The 13,427-nt window shown below is 46.0% G+C and overlaps 1 protein-coding gene across 4 annotated transcripts in view; it reads left to right on the top strand.

Annotated features, from left to right (window-relative positions):
- Positions 1–6,163: 6,163 nt before the first annotated feature.
- The window catches only part of NSD2 (nuclear receptor binding SET domain protein 2), a 73,129-nt gene continuing 65,865 nt past the window's right edge, over positions 6,164–13,427 (top strand). The window contains exon 1 of one of the 4 annotated variants that reach the window (XM_081911698.1): positions 6,164–6,186. The gene's annotated coding sequence lies outside the window, so the exon portion shown is untranslated. Of the gene's footprint in view, positions 6,187–6,493; positions 6,544–13,427 lie in introns of those variants that run through there. The other 3 variants (XM_081911697.1, XR_014168473.1, XM_081911696.1) reach the window with 3 other exon arrangements.

The raw sequence follows: 13,427 nt of genomic DNA, 5'->3' as shown, positions 1-13,427 counted from the left end.
ACTCTGAGTGCCTGCAGCTGCTCTTAGCAGCAATCTTATCTCCAAATACTATCTCTTGCACTCACTCTCCGACAAACTGACTGACTCTCCCTCTCACACACAGAGACTCACTCACTTGACTAATTAAGTAGAGAGCAGTACATTGCTCCTCCTCTCTGTAGAGTCAGCAGAGACCTCAGGAGATGATCAGGAGATTCTTGGGTATGGGAGGGTGAAATCTCCTCATGTAGCCCATGTTTAGCTTCACAACAATGACCCTGTGATACAGGCTAGGCCAAGAGAGGCAATGGATATCACACCCAGCGAGCTTCAAGGGAACATTTGAACCCAGGGCTCTCCCAGGTCCGATTCCAGCACTTTGACCTCTACACCCAGTGCTATTTTTCTAGAAAAAAGAGGTGCCTCTTATAATGGGAATGGCGCTGTTATGTACTGAGTTGAATAGGATCCAAAATGCAGCAGTCTGATTGGTCTGCAGGAACCACCCAATCCAGCTCCAGATGGAAGTGAATCCACAACCTGATTGGCCTACAGGAGAATTCCGGAATTAACCAATCACGTGCAGCCCATTGTGTAAATAATGTATATAAAGCAGGTACTTTGGAGAAACTTCCATTCCCTCCTCACCACTAGGAGCTGAATAAAGAGAATGAAATCCACTCTCAGGCGCCCACCTGAGAGGTGCCAAAGCTGAGTTTCAGTTAGTTCTGGCTGGGGGGAAAAAGCCCTGCATTGAACTACAACTGGCCTAGGGGGGGAAAAACGTGGTACTCGCCACTTCCCGCCCGCCCCCCCCCCCCAGGATGACAAGGAACCATAAGTAAGCAATCCTGGGGTTTCGTTAGTTAGCCCGCTACAAATCCACCTAGCAGTTAACCTCATCCAGTTCAGAGCATCTACTTAAAGTAAATTAATCAGGCTGGGCAAACCATAGAACTGTAGAGTTGGAAGGGACCCAGAGAGACAACTAGCCCAACCCCCAAGCAGAAATCTCAGCTAAAGCATCCATGACAAAGGGCCAACCAATCTCTGCTTAAAAACCTCCCAAGGGAGTCCTCCACCTCCCATGGGAGTTTGTTCCACTGTCAAACAGCTCTTGCTGTCAGTTATTCCTGATGTTTAGTTGGAATCTCATTTCTTGTAGCTTGAAGCCATTGATTTGAGTCCTACCCTCGAGCAGGGGAAAACAAGCTTTTATCTTTAAAAAATTTTAATGGCTGTCATTTCTCCCAACCTCCTCTTTTCCAGGCTTCTTGTTGTTTAGTCGTTTAGTCGTGTCCGACTCTTCGTGACCCCCTGGACCAGAGCACGCCAGGCACTCCTGTCTTCCACTGCCCCCACAGTTTGGTCAAACTCATGCTGGTAGCTTCGAGAACACTGTCCAACCATCTTGTCCTCTGTTGTCCCCTTCTCCTTGTGCCCTCCATCTTTCCCAACATCAGGGTCTTTTCCAGGGAGTCTTCTCTTCTCATGAGGTGGCCAAAGTATTAAACCATGGCTTTAACTATACGGACCTTTGTTGGCAAGGTGATGTCTCTGCTTTTTAAGATGCTGTCTAGGTTTGCCATCGCCTTTCTCCCAAGGAGCAGGCGTCTTTTAATTTCGTGACTGCTGTCACCATCTGCAGTCATCATGGAGCCCAAGAAAGTAAAATCTCTCACTGCCTCCATTTCTTCCCCTTCTATTTGCCAGGAGGTGATGGGACCAGTCGCCATGATCTTCGTTTTTTTGATGTTGAGCTTCAGACCATATTTTGTGCTCTCCTCTTTCACCCTTATTTTTCAGGCTAAACATACCCTACTCCCTCAACCTTTCCAGGACCCTGATCATCCTGGTTGCCCTCATTTGCACACATTTCAGCTTGTCAACACCTTTCTTATTGTGGCTTCCAGAACAGTACTCCAAGTGTGGTTTGACCAAGACAGAATAGAGTAGACCTATGATTTACCAGGATCTGGACATTACAGTTGATGCAGTCTAGAATAGCATTAGCTTCTTTTCTTTTTCGTTTTTTGCTGCTGCATCACACTTGTTGGCTCATGCTCAGCTAGAAGCTTACATTCAGTCTCACTGAAATACATTTTGATCGTTTTGGCCCAGTTCTCCAATCTGTTAAATTGATATTGAATCCCAGTGCTGTCTTCTGTGGCATTAACTACCCCTCCCAGTTTGGTGTCAGTCAACCAGCTACAAATCCACCTAACAGTTATTTTGTCTGGCCCACATTTGACCAGCTTCTCTGTGAGAATATCATGGGGGACTTTGTCCAGAGGCTTACTGGAATCAAGATATAGATGGACCTTGGACGTAGTGTGTCTCCATTTTGCAGACATGCTGTTGGCTGGCAGGGAACAAATAGGCATACTCAGAATTAATTCCTGGATGTCAAGATCCAAGTTTGGTGCAAGTACTCTTTGGTGAGAACCCCAGCAGAGATTTAAAATCACAAAATATCCAGCAAAGTAGAGCACAGAAACATAGGCTGTTAGACCTTTAATGTATGCCCTTATGAATTTCTTCAAGAATTCCCTTCTTCCCCTGGTATAGAAAAAGACTACACACTTGTTAGTCTTTAATTTACTGTACAGTGGTACCTTGGGTTACATACGCTTTAGGTTACAGACTTTGCTAACCCAGAAATAGTGCTTCAGGTTAAGAACTTTGCTTCAGGATGAGAACAGAAACCGGGCTCCGGCGGCGTGGCTAAAGTGGTGCTTCAGGTTAAGAACAGTTTCAGGTTAAGAACAGACCTCTGGAACGAATCAAGTACTTAACCCGAGGTACCACTGTACTTACTAACTCTTCAAAGGTCATATTCATGTGCTTTTCCTCACAGTATTCAAAAAAAGTTGCACAGGCAATAAAATACGACTTAGTTACAGCAGTGAAAGTTCCTAAATTACTGGTATAGGAAGACAATAATGGCTTGAAAGAGCCATCAGATCTGAGCTGCAGCAACCAGCTCAGACTGTCTTCACATATTAAGCTTTTCTAGTAGACTACAGTGAAAAATGGCCTTCATTATCTTTTTCTCAAGTTGCAGGGGAGTGACCTACCTAAGTCTGGTAGTACAGTTTCCCCAAGGCATTAAGTCCTTCATGCATTAATTAAACTTAAGCATGTTGGTTATATGAGGCCATGCAACAAATGGAGGCTGGATGTGTTGTGGGCAGGGCCAGCCAGGATAAAAAATATCTACATGGAGCAGAATGAATCCTCCTTTGGACGTCAGTGCAGGAAAGGCTATTACAGAGTAAATTACAGAGCAAAGCAGAGCCTTCAGCATTGTACAATGGGTGATGACTCTGGCAGTAATTCTTGGTGTGAAGAAAAGGGTGTTGGAATTCACAAAGGTGTCCCTGTTTTCATTAATAAAATGGGTATGCTTAGCCTGGAAAAGAGGACAATAGCCATCTTCAAATATCTAAAGTGCTGGAAGATGTAACAGAGCGTGTAGGTTAATCATAAAAGTTCAACGTTGACGTTAACTGTTTAATAGCAAAAACACAATCTTCACAGGCTTGGCTGAGTTTCAGGCCTAAATGAGCACAGCAGCTTATTCCATGTAGGCTGCATGTACAGTGGTACCTCGGGTTAAGTACTAATTCGTTCCGGAGGTCCGTTCTTAACCTGAAACTGTTCTTAACCTGAAGCACCACTTTAGCTAATGGGGGCCTCCTGCTGCTGCCGCGCAACTTCTGTTCTCATCCTGAAGCAACGTTCTTAACCTGAAGCACTATTTCTGGGTTAGCGGAGTCTGTAACCTGAAGCGTATGTAACTTGAAGCATATGTAACCCGAGGTACCACTGTACTCCATGAAACCAGTTGCCCAGATTAAAGGCCCCACTTCCTAGTAGCTGTATATGTCTCCTCTCCAGGGCTTTTCCCAAGCAATCAGAGACTGTGTCTGTGTGCAGCTTGTCTTTGCTCTGCCCATTTCATGACTCTCCTGGTTCTGGGAGTCAGGGGGAGGGAAGCTTGTTGCAGCGGGAGGTGGAGACACCCCTGACTGTTCACCAGCCAGACTCACCTCTGCCTCTTGACCTCCCTCCTGCCACTCACCTGCTTCAGCCTCCCTTCTCTCTTGACTTTCCTGGCTCACCAAGCCCTGTTACCTCTGCAGCTTTCAACACCTCTTCCAAGTCTTCTCCCTCTTTTCCTTCTGACTACTCATTTTTGTCCCACCACCGCTCCAGCTATTGGGGTGGGGAGCTGAAATATACTCGGAGTGGAGAGTGGATTTCATGCTCTTTATTCAGCTCACAGTGGTGAGGAGGAATGTAAGTTCTCCCACAATATCTGCTTTATATACATTATTTACACAATGGGCTGCACATGACTGGCTAATTCCGGGATTCTCCTGTAGGCCAATCAATTTGTGGATTCACTTCCATCTGGAGCTGGATTGGGTGGTTCCTGCGAACCAATCATACTGCTGCATTGTTCTAGGACCAATCAGACTGCTGCATTTTGGATCCTATTGTTCTAGGACCAATCAGACTGCTGCATTTTGGATCCTATTGTTCTAGGACCAATCAGACTGCTGCATTTTGGATGCTATTCAACTCAGTACATAACAGGAGGCTTTGTGGGATTTTTGCCTCAGGTGAAGCCTGCAAAGGGGCACCATTGAGGCTCCCAGCCTGTGTGCGCAAATGCGCGTAGGGGTGGCAAACTGGGTCTTTGACCAGGTGAAATAAAACCTAGTTTTGCCTCGGGCTCTGAGCCTTCTTCCCAAGGCGTTCCTTGCACCATTCCTCAGCATCCATTACAGAAGATGGAGCAAGCTTGTTTTCTCCTTTCAATGGATTCAAGGAATTTCCTCCTAAATATCAGGAAGAATTTCGGTCAGTAAGAGCTGTTGAACAGTGGAACTGACTCCCTCTGGAGCTGATGAACTGGACTCTCCTTCCTTGGAAGTTTTTAAGCAGAGATTGGATGGCCATCTGTCATGGAAGCTTTAGCTGAGACTCCTGCAGTGCAGAGGGTTGGACTAGATGACCCTCAGGGTCCCTTCCAACTCTAGGCTTGCACCATCAATCAAGCAACTGCTTTACTGCTGCTTATCTTAATACCATTTTTTATAAGGATGCTGTTGGTGTTATTTAAATTTCTTAGGCACTTTCTTTTGCCTAAGGCAACCCAAAGCAACTTGCAACCAACCAACGAATCCACCCCACATAGATGCATTAAAACCATGGGGGATAAGAAATACATTAAAAACCTCCCACCAGTTTTTATTTTCTTGTTAATACCGTTTTGATGCTGCGAAAGACTCTGGAATCTTATGAAAGGGCTCCACATAAAACGGATTTTGTTATGGTTTCTTATGTTACAGTACCTATCTGCCTATTTATATCTATAACGTTATGATTTAAAAGGGATTTTGCTACGGTTTTCTGAACTAAGAGCCTTGTGGGTGTGTACGGATATATAAAGCCAGGCAAGTACAGTATTGAAGGGTTCCGGATCGCGAGCTGTGGGCAGGTCAGCGCGCGATTCTCTCTCTCTCTTTTTAAAAGAAATGTTTATTAAAGTTTTACAGAGACCTAAGTACAAAAATACATGCAAAAATAAAAATACAACATACAAAAGACAAAAAGAAAATAAGAAAAAATTAAAAACAAATCCGTTTTTTATAACTTTAAACTCATTTACTTATTTCCTTGACCTCCTCTCACCTCCCCTTTTTTGTATCCCATTTACATAATCAAATCAGCAAATCCTTACCCTCATTCACTTATCTTAACTCTATTATCTGAACATAGGATGACAGCGCGCGATTCTCCTCCCTCCCTCCCTCCTTCGCTCGCTCGCGTCCTGCCTCCGAATCGGGTCCAGCCCCCCTCCCACCCGAGGGCGCCGCGTGCGCGCCCCTCCCCTCCGGCTTGCGCGGCTGGTTTGAATGAACCGCTTCGGGAGTTGCGGCGCGAAGGCGGCGCCGGCCAATCAGAGCGGCGCATTTTTCGCGCTGGTTTTGGGCTGCGGGGGGGGGGGGGCGGCGGCGGTGAGGCGCAGGAGGCGGAGACCAAAGGGGACGCTCGGTCGGTCTGTCGGCGGCCCGTTCGCTCTCTTCGCTTGCCCGGGGGAGGAGGAGGAGGAGGAGGGGGCGGCCGGGGAAGAAGGAGCCCACCGCCCGGGAAGGGAAGAGAGAAAGAGCGAGGCCCCCGCCTCAGCAGCAGCAGGTCAGTGGCGGGAGGGAGGGCGGCCGGCCGGCCTCCCCTCAGGGGTTGCGGGGCGGGGGCGCGCGCCTGCCGTTCTTTCCCGCGCGCCCGTCTCCCGGGGCGGGCGGGGGGGGGTCCTCCGGGTCCCGCCTGCCTCCTTCCGAGGCGGGCTTCCCTCACCCGAGGCACGGAGCCGCTTCCCCCCCCCCTCAGGCGCCTCCTCTGCTTCCCGGCCTCGGGGGGTTCCGGCGCCCCCCACCCCCCCAAAAAGACGCCCCCCGAGGCCGGCCGCCCCTGCAGGCGCTTCCCCGCGACCGCACCGGGGTCGGGGCGCCTTCCTGCTCCGCCTCTGCGGGAGACGGAACTCGGGAAGAAAGGGTCAGAAGTGGAACCGGGGCCCGGAGTTGGGAGGGTCTCGGGGGGGGGGAACGGGGGCTGGGAGGCTTTTCTCGGCCTCGGGACCCGGTTGTGGGGTCGCCCGCTCGAGGGCTTCCCTTGGCCTGAGGCAGCAGCTGCCGCCGCCGCCGCCGCTGCTTCTTGCCTGGGCTGCGGGAGGGAGGGGGCGAGGATGCAACTCCGGGAACGTATGGGCAGGGAAGGAAGCCATGTTTGATTCATTCCCCACCAAGGGAGCGCTGTGCGGTTGGGGATGCGGTGCGCCAGCCCTGCTGCTGCTGCTGCTCGGCGTATGGGAAAGGGATGCAATAAGCCCTCCTAGGGCGCGCTCCCTCCTCGGCTTAAGCCTGGCTGTGAAGGGGGGCGATTGGCCTGGGAAGACCTTTTCTCCTGACCACCCACCAACCAAACCCCGCCCGCCCGCCCGCACATCGCCAGCTTGGCCCGATGTCCTTCTGGCAAGAAGGAAAAGCCTCGCTCGCAGCTCCACTGGGGAAATGGGATTGCAAAGGACGCCTCTGGAGCTGCTTCACAACGCAGCAGCTGCTGGGTTTTTTTCCCCCCAGAGGGGAAGGGGCCACACGGTCTTGCATCTCCTAGGACTGAAACGTTTCAGATTTATTTTTTTTTTTTGCTAGGGAATTAAAAGGCAATAATAGACCGCTCTTTTATTTCGCGTTGCCACGTGCATGGGTTTCTGCATTCCTAGGGATGCGCAAGCCAGTCTGGGGCAATTGATCAGAGAGACCGACTTCCTAGGGTTTTGAAACCTAGGGCTTTTGGGTCACCTAATTAAAAGGCATGGAAGTGGGGAAATAGACTCCATTGAAGGCACCAGAGGTGCACACTTGCTGAATCTTTGTAATACTAAATTGCTTTAATGTACAGTACATTAATAGATTGGTTCTTCAGCCTCTTGAAATACAACATTTACTGTGCAGCTGTTAGATGGTAAACAGTAAACTTAGGAGTTGACCTGAGGATTGCCCATAAAGTGCATCGTGCTCCCATGAGTTCACAATGAAAACATGACAAAGGAGGGGTGTGTAATTGCTAAAATGTGATGGGAATGGAAATCAAAAGGACTTTTAAAACTAGAGCGTATAGCTAACATCTGTCTGCTTTAAAAGTGTGACATTCTTTATACAGTTCTTTTGTAGAGCATATTAAACGGGTCTGTTTAACAAAAATGTGAAATATTAGAAGTCAGGTGTTGTTTTCCTTACAAAGGCTTGGATTTGATTCCTTCAGTGGTACTTGGCAATTGATTTTGTTTGATTGGTCTCTTCTTGTTTTAGCTGTATAAACTGATTTATAATGGGTATCATTTATCACTATCCCCATGATTTTATACAAAAATCAATCCATGTTTAAATAGCAAAAAAATTTGCTTAAAAATAGCCTGGTGCTGCCACAGAGCAGCAGTCATTGGTACATAGTACAATACTATGTATGTGTAAAAAGAAGTAAGCCCAACTGAGTTAAGAACCGATGGCAACCAGGACTTTGGTGTTGAGACTTGCTAACATTCTCGCCATGAAGCTCCCTGAGTGACCTTGTGCCAATCACCATGTATTATGAAATATGAGGGCCTCTTAAATAAGGTGGAACTCTTTTCCTGAGCCACCCTGAAGATCCCAGTAATCTGAGCAAAACTCCAGCTCAGCGCGCCCAGGCTTCACGCAGCTCTCCGCAAGGTGCGGGAGCCCAGCGCCGGGCTCCCGTGGCTTGCGGAGAGTTGCCTGGGCTGGGGTCGGGGGGACAGTGCGTCCTATAGGGCAAAAAATACAGTATTATTTTTTTTGCTCTCATCCAATAAGATTTTACAATTCCATTTCTAATCATAGAATACTAGAGTTGGAAGGGACCATGAGAGTCATCTAGTTGGACCCCTGCAATCTTTTTGTTCAATGTGGGGTTCAAACCCTGAGATTAAGAGTCTCACGCCTTGCCAACTGAGCTATCCCACCCATCAGCGATGCCAACAGTATGCTGTATGTTGATTCAGTCCTCTGCTGCACTTGCAAAAGAGACACATTTGCTTGCATTTTGTGTTTCATGAAAACTTGTGCCCCCTTTTGCAGGTGAGCCCCTCTAAAATACACGGGTTACTCTGCACAGGTAATAAGATATCTGAGATGCACAATATCAACAGGTAGGACGCAGGTGGCACTGGGGTCTAAATCACTGAGTCTCTTGGGCTTGCTGATCAGAAGGTGGGTGGTTCGAATCCCCGCAACGGGATGAGCTTCCATTGTTCAGTCCCAGCTCCTGCCAACCTAGCAGTTCAGAAGCACGTCAAAGTGCAAGCAGTGGGAAGGTAAACGCCGTTTCCGTGCACTCTGGTTTCCATCATGGTGTTCCAGTGCGCCAGACGCGTTTTAGTCGTGCTAGCCACATGTCTGCGGACAAACGCCGACTACCTTGGCCTGAAAGCGAGATGAGCGCAGCAACCCTATAGTCGCCTTTGACTGGACTTAACCGTCCAGGGGTCTTTTACCTTTACCTATCAATAGGTAAAGTTTTTCCAATAATTGCATTCCCATATCAAAGGCTTACCCAGTTTAATTTCTGCCTGCCACACAGCTGTTCAAGGCACTGTAATGCCAAGCCTGAATCTTACAAGGAACTCAAACTCAAGAATAAAAACAATGAAACATTTAGGCAACTTGATAGTGTTTTTAAATTTAAAAATAGTAAAAAAAATAGACATTTGATTGTTCAGAAATGTAATATAACATTCATAGGCAAAAAAGTGATGAGCCATTAGTAATAAAAAAAAATGCACAAAGCCAATTAAGCATGTATCACTCCACCCTCCATGCTTTGATTGCTACATCAACGAAATACTCTGAGCACGTGCAGGTTCACATTTTGAACTCATTTAACTCACTGTTTTTGCTCACTTCCTGCAAGTTGCTAGCTCAATCTAAGCTACACCAGATGTCTGCTGTGAAAATATAGGAGGTATAAAATGGCTGCAAAAGGGGGCCTATAGTATTTGTATCATTGGCATCAAAATTTCGCTCCCGTATCCAGAGTGAGGCATCTTTGTACTATGAAGGGTCATGTTTTTCTTCCCATCTCTCCTCATATTAGCACAGTTCCGCTTCAAGGCTAACTTATATTAATCTGGCCTGATTATTGTATGTTTAGCAGGATGGTTAGGTCCACTTGTATTCACCTGAGCTTATTCTCAGTTTGTTGTGGGCATTTATTCCTAAAATGAGTTATTGGGGAAGTGAGGAATGCAGTGATCTGCTTTCATTTTGGAAAGGCAGTATTCTTCCTAATGGCTCGTTAAAAAAAAAGTTCTGTTAGAAATTTTATTTGATTTAATATACACCTCTTTTATAAAATAACTTTATGTTCTGTTTTGCCTTGATACTGATATTTTCATTCTTGTGCCCCTTCCTAGCAAAGCCAAGACTGCAATCCTGCACCTACTTCTAGGAGTAAGTCCCATTAAACAAAAAGTAGGCATGTATTCAAAGAGTTCTTAATGAATGTCTGCACTCCAGAGCCTTCTCATTTGCAACCCGCTATATCAGTACCCCTGAAGTAGGCTCTTGGTGGGCCTGTGTATAAAAGCTAAAGCCTTCTGATTTTCAGTGCAAGGATTTTAATGTATAGTCTACAAATTTGGTTCTACACCCAACCACTTTTCACCTAAGTAACTTACCTTTTCTATTTTTATGAATTCTGCATTTGCGATATTACCTACCTGCTTCTGTGTTATCAACTTCACTATATCTACCCACCATTATACTGTGCTACAGTTGGCCCTCACAAATGCTTTTCTCACAGCAATCATATATGCTTGTTTATCCAGATGTATATCTCATTCATTTTAATTGAGGTTATAGGCAACAACCAAATTACATGTGTCAGATTGACGCACAACTGGGCAGAACCCTGAAGTGACTTTAAAAATGGCCCTAAAAGAGCCTAGGAAGCGTGAAAAAGTTGCAAAAACAGTGCCTAGCAATCCCACAAGCCTTTGCAATTGCAACCCCAGGAGCCCTTGCATTGACCGTTGAGGCCTGTGGAGAGTTTGAGCAAAAAGGTTTGGAGGGAGCAATTGTGGCAAAGTTTGGCATCTGGTAAGTGCTGCTGGTTTTTTCAAGGGTTTAGAGGGTGTTTGCAGGTTTTCCAATAGCGTTTCACATAAATGTGCAGAGCCTTCCAACATAAGTCCTGCGTAAATTGGGAGTTGCCTATACTCTCAAGCAGGCATACACAGGAATGCATCTTATAAAGTGAGCAATAGGAGCTATTTTCATCATTGCTCATGGGAAAAACCATTCCTAGCTTGCTTTAGCTGATGTGTTTTGCACATCCCTCCATGTCTGTTTTGAATACAGGTGTCCATAGTTTTAAGATGTGAATAGTATCCTATGCAGGGCACCAGTGTTTTCTCAATGGGGGTATTAACAAGGTTTTGCCTAATGAATGCTAAAAATAAATTTCCTTCTTGCCAGTCAACATAGAGTACAGCAGCCTTTCTCAATCAGATGTTCTTGGACATCTTGCCCCATCCCTGACCGCTAGCCATGCTGGGAGTTATAGTCCAACAACATCTGGGGATCCAGTGTTGAGAGAGGCTGTGTTACAGCATAGAGCCTCCATTTTTGGCAGGGGGGAGGTTTAGAACAGGCATAGGCAACCTTGGCCCTCCAGAGGTTTTTGGGACTACAATTCCCATCATCCCTCACCACTGGTCCTGTTAGCTAGGGATCATGGGAGCTGTAGGCCAAAAACATCTGGAGGGCTGAGGTTGACTATGCCATGTTTAGAAGATAGTGTTAATCGACTACTTTTAACACCCAAAGGCCATTGGCCTTTGTGGTGCCTCAGGATTCCAACCAGTCTCCCATACTTTTAAATTCCTACATGAAACTTCCAAGAGAGGTCATCCAAAGGTTTGCAGATCACTAATCACATGGATTATCTAATTTTGATCCCTGGGAGGCAGGCAAAAAGTTAAAACTGGTGTCAGTTTTATCCAGATAAGATAAAATATTGTTTGGGAAGACCACTGATGTGGATGGAGAGTTGCAGCTTGTTTTGTACAGAGTTGTCAGGTATGCAATTTAGGGCTATTTCTGAATCAGGTGACCTCAAGTGGCTAGGGGTGCCTTTAGCCTCTTAGGACTGCAATTGGCAAACCAACTATCTGGAGAAAGCACAGCTGGCTGTGGCCACACATCTACTGGATATATCCAGATTAAACTGTTGTAATGTTCCTTATGGGACGCGGGTGGCGCTGTGGGTTAAACCACAGAGCCTAGGACTTGCTGATCAGAAGGTTGGTGGTTCGAATCCCCGTGACAGGGTGAGCTCCTGTTGCTCTGTCCCAGCTCCTGCCAACCTAGCAGTTCGAAAGCACGTCAAAGTGCAAGTAGATAAATAGGTACCGCTCTGGCGGGAAGGTAAACGGCGTTTCCTTGCGCTGCTCTGGTTCGCCAGAAGCGGCTTGGTCATGCTGGCCACATGACCCAGAAGCTGTACGCTGGCTCCCTCGGCCAATAAAGCGAGATGAGCGCCGCAACCCCAGAGTCGGTCACGACTGGACCTAATGGTCAGGGGTCCCTTTACCTTTACCTTTAATGTTCCTTATGTAGGGAGTGCTTACTTGAAAACAGACTGGAAACATCAGGTGGTATAATTTTTGGGATTTTTGTTTGTTTGCTTTTGTATTTATACATTTTTATTGAAATTTAGGTCTAACATTAAGACGTATATAAATTTTAAAAACTATTGGAGCCAAGATTTTAATCCTTTAATGTTTTCCATTTTTGTCCAGTGAAGATGCCGGCTACCAAATTTATCTGCAATTTTTTTTTTCAATTACCCTTAAATTCCAATGAAGGCCCAGTAGAGATTTTCAGCAGTTTAGTGTAGAGAATAAAAACTAACCCCCTACCCTTATGCCCTAGGATCAGCTATAACTTTTCTTCTATTATTACCTTGAGCCTTTAGGGCTTGATCAGCTAATAAATGTTGAAATTAGTGAGCCTGCAGCCAATTCAGACCTGAGTCTCCAGTGTTTGCTCCAGAGAAATTGGGCTCTTATTGTAAAAGCTCTACAGCCGAAGAATCTCCCCCACCCCAATGATAGGATGCTGTTATGCAAATTCATATCCATCACCTGCTGATAGTAACTTGTTATCAGAGACGAGCAAATAAGGAATAGCCAGTACTGACATTTTTTCTAGATCTTCAGCATGCCTACACTATATTGGTTATTTAATGGTTGTAACATCAGTGAATTGAAAAGGCGAAAGGGCAGGGTCCAAAAATTCCTTTGTGCTATTTCTTGTTCCAGTGTAATCCACTTCTTGCTTACTTTTTGAATTATACTTCAATGTTTTAATGTTTTATAATGTTAAGTGTGGCAATCTCCACCCCCTTACGTTTTTTACTAATAATTTTTCATTGCTAATCTTTTTATCTTTTATTTCATTTCATTACACTTACTCTTTCCCCATGTGTATTTATGGAATAAAATAAGTTTGTTTTGCCTTTGCAAAGCAAGCTCAAGCCTGCCTTCAACTATCATTTGTCTGCTTTTCTCTCTCTAAGGCTTCTCAGGCTTGTTCTTTATTTTTCTATTTTATCTTCTCTTTGGCTTGAAAGCTTTAGTGAGTAGTGTTTGTTGTTCCCTCTGCATTGATTTCTCATTAGTGAGTAGCATTTGGTGTCTCCTTTCCCCCTTTTTGTGTTCTGTGGTGTGTGTTTGGATTTTTAGCAGCATTTGGCTTTCTTGTGTGAGTATTTAGCAAGCATTTTCAGTAGTGTTTGCTTTGTTTGGCATGGGTGTCTGGTTAGCCCATGGGTAGGCAAACTAAAGCCCAGGGGCCGGA

The sequence above is a fragment of the Podarcis melisellensis genome (assembly GCF_964234715.1).
Source record: "Podarcis melisellensis genome assembly, chromosome: 5".
In the NCBI taxonomy this organism is placed as follows: Eukaryota; Metazoa; Chordata; class Lepidosauria; order Squamata; family Lacertidae; genus Podarcis; species Podarcis melisellensis.
Note: the sequence above shows the minus strand (reverse complement) of the source record. Positions and strands in the feature narration are given on the sequence as shown.